This window comes from Cucurbita pepo, chromosome 11 (genome assembly GCF_057944985.1).
Source record: "Cucurbita pepo subsp. pepo isolate OVF chromosome 11, ASM5794498v1, whole genome shotgun sequence".
Lineage (NCBI taxonomy): Eukaryota > Viridiplantae > Streptophyta > Magnoliopsida > Cucurbitales > Cucurbitaceae > Cucurbita > Cucurbita pepo.
In genome coordinates, this window is record NC_141808.1 from 13,403,429 (window position 1) to 13,407,160 (window position 3,732).

Here is a 3,732-nt window from a genome sequence, read left to right on the forward strand (position 1 = left end):
AATATTGGAAAGTGATTTAATTATTTAAAAATTACATCTTAACCATGTTTTTAATTCGCACATTAAGAAAGACTTAATTTAAAAGAAAGTTGGTGGGAGTGGTAATTAAATATTTCTAATCAAATCTGCTGCTTCATTTTTTTTTTATTTTTTTTTTATAAAAATGCTTACGTGTCATCATATATTTTATTATACGCACTTGTTTGTGCAAAATCATTACCCTAAACCCTAAACGATAGAGATTAAATTATAAATTACATTATACAATTATTTATCTTTATTTTTAAAAGTTCAACATTAAAAAAATTATATGAAACAAACTTAAAATATTAATTTTTCTAAACGTATTTATTGAAAAATTAAATAGTTGCTTCAATTTTGTAATGTTTAATATTTTATAAAATTAATTAAAGAAAGATGAAAAATGAATGAAAATTAGAAACGACAGCTATATGAGAGCATCGAGAGGAGCAAGTTGAAAGAGGTAGAGTCGGTTAAGAGTGTTCAAAAGATTTGATGATCCAAAAAACCTATCAACCAGGCACACGTTCCCCCGATTCAAATCGTACCATTTTTTCTTAATAATATATCAACATTTGTTCTAAATATAATTTTAAATATAGCATTGATGTATTCAGTAGTATATCAACGCATTTAAAATAGTATATTAGTTCTCGTTATACTTAAAATATTGTTGAATTTTATATAAAAAGCGTGAGATCCCACATTGGTTACAGAGGAGAACGAATCATTGTTTATACGGTTGTGGAGGACGCTGGCCGCTGGGCCCTGAAGGGAGAGTGCATTATGAGATCTCACATCAGTTAGGGAGGAAAACAAAATATTTTTTTATAAGAGTGTAGAAACCTTTATCTAGCAGACCCATTTTAAAAACGGAAAACTCGAAAGTAAAAGTCAAAAGAAAACATTATATAAAAGAACCATTTGAGATGTAAGAGGCTTAGACTTGTAACAGCAGCTCACGTCCATGATTTAGACTAGAATTTGAAATCTAACGTTCATCTACATCCACTTCAATATGATCACGTTATCTATTTGTCTTGAATTACTTATAAAAGTAAATATTATCCGCAAAGATTTACATAGATCTTTTTTAGTATGTTTTATTCTTACCCACATGGTTCCTAAAAGTTATTTACAATCAACCAACATAAAATTACTTCAATCCAAACATGCTTAATTTTAAAATTAACGGGCTTGAGTAACATAAAATAAAATAAAATAAAATAAAAAGTGTTCGAGCAATGTAAATTTTTTATGAAAAGGGTAAAATTCTCTCAACACTCGAATCTATCTTTTTATCTTTTAGAGGAAGAGATGTATTATCTTTCGAGTTTCTTTGAAATCTGTATATAAGTGATTCTTATATATGACGTTTGGAACATTCTCTATGGTCATATATGTACCAAATATTAAATAATAAATCTACCTAATATATGTATTATCATTAAGATGATACGAAAATATTCTAATACATGTATCTATCAAATGAGTCTGACTCAACAAAATATATCTAATGCATGAAGTTTTTAAACATGAATTTTTTATCCTACAAATTTATATTTCTCAAATATCTTATTACTTGAGATTTAAAAATTTATTAGACACATAAAGAAAAGTTTAAGATTCGGTATAGAATGATCCTATATTTCTACATACTCAGAGTCGCTACTAACGTCACATGCTCATCTCTAATGCATAAATATAACTCTTAACAGAAAATATTATCTATAATATAAATGTCGAAAACATGTAAAACATTATCTTCTCTGGAAAACACAATCATAGTCTTATGTGTTTGAATACGAAATACTGAAATTTAGAGAAATTAAAAACAAATACAAAATAAATTAAAACGATGATTGCAAAACAACCTATTCTAACCTATGATTAGGAATTTAAATATGAGTCTACCCTATGCACGTGCCACAGTCTCTACTCGCGATGCGGCCGTCCTTCGTACATGTGCGTCTTGCCTTTACTTGAAAAATGATATGGCACACGGCCTGAGTATTTTTAAGAATACTGAGTAAGTGGCCCCGCTATAGGGGGCCATGTAAATGCAAACACATGCAATTATGCTGTTGGGACCTATCTCTAGCTCATCTAGGAGTGGCCTCCAATCTCGGACAAATTGGATGTACAGTACTTTCCTACATATGACCCACACGTGCGAGTGTGAATTTTCAGGGCACTCACACACCCCCTGGACCTTCTAGTCAAGCTAATCTGTAGCGACGTCCGGAGGTCAGTGGAACCTCATAGTGTCATGCTTCTTATGAACACCTTGCTCGTCATACTGTGCGCGTTCGCGCTCATCATCTCTAGGGAAAGCACCCTGTGCTTATGAACATACAATATGCATGAGGTCCCTCTAATGACCATCTTATCATCTCTTCTAACACAACCCTCTAGTCTCATCTCTTTGTTACATTAAGTAACACATGCTCGTGGATATTTATAGTAATATCATTTTCATACTCTTAGGGTTGTGTCTTATGTCGATCTAACGACATAATGCAATATGACACTCATCATCATATAACATGCTCAATATGGAAAACATCATGCAATCATCATACTCATCATATTGCTATAAAGTGCCTCAAGCATGTCAAGTACATCATTCATCGAAATATATATATTACGCACATCATCAAGTATCATAACACATACATCATCATATACTAGTATACGACATCATACGATACAACTCATACAATTTCTAGCCTATCAGGTCACTTACCTGATTAGTTTATGCTGATGTCACTAATTTTATCTTTAATGAAAGTTCAATTATTATCCTTTGTATCCGTAAATTTGAAAGCCATTTTCGGTTTTTCTCTCCAAATAAATCTATAGTTTTTGTATCGGTAAGCCATTTGTTTTTTTTTTTTTTCTTTTCTTTTTTTGTATAATATGCTTGAAGATCCAAAGTGGTATTGAAAGGTCAAACTAAACCAAAGGACACAATAATGGAGGTTTGTCCATAGGGTTGTGTTCCTTCCCTTTTTCCATAAAAATGAGTTTGAAGGATAAAAAGATTTATCCTTAGCCTTACAATATTAAAGAGAAATGGTGAGAGCACCTAAGAAAGTGCAAAATATGGTAGCTTATACTTCTATAATATTGCCCAATACAATTATTTTTAAGAACAATTAGATATCATCATATCTTCCTCGAAGCAAATACATGAATTTTTTTTTTTTTTTTTTAAATTTTATTTTCAAAAGCACTTTCTTTATTATTTTCATTTCCCCACAACTCATCATGACTGGAATCTTTCTTCTGCTAAAAAAATAATTAAATAAAGAATTAATTTCAATGAAGGAAAAACAAAGGATAATATATTAATTAATAAATAAATAAAGTAATTGAGATAATCCAAAAATATTGTGCCCATACTAACACAGCTATTAAAAGTGACGTGCCTTTCGAGGTATTATTATTTCCATCTCTTAGTAATGGAATTTGTTTAAATGATAATCCTCCACATGCTTCAAATTAATTAGTTTTTTAAAAATTATTTATTTCATTTTCTTTTCTTTTCAGCTGTCAATTCAAATAAAAGTTCATGAGATTCATGAGATGCTTGCTTTGTGACATGTTTTTTGGTGGGTACAAGGATCTTTTTTGTGTTCAATTTTTAATCATACCTTACTTTTTTAGCCCAAAAAACTAGATCAAATCATTACGCTCACAATGATTGGG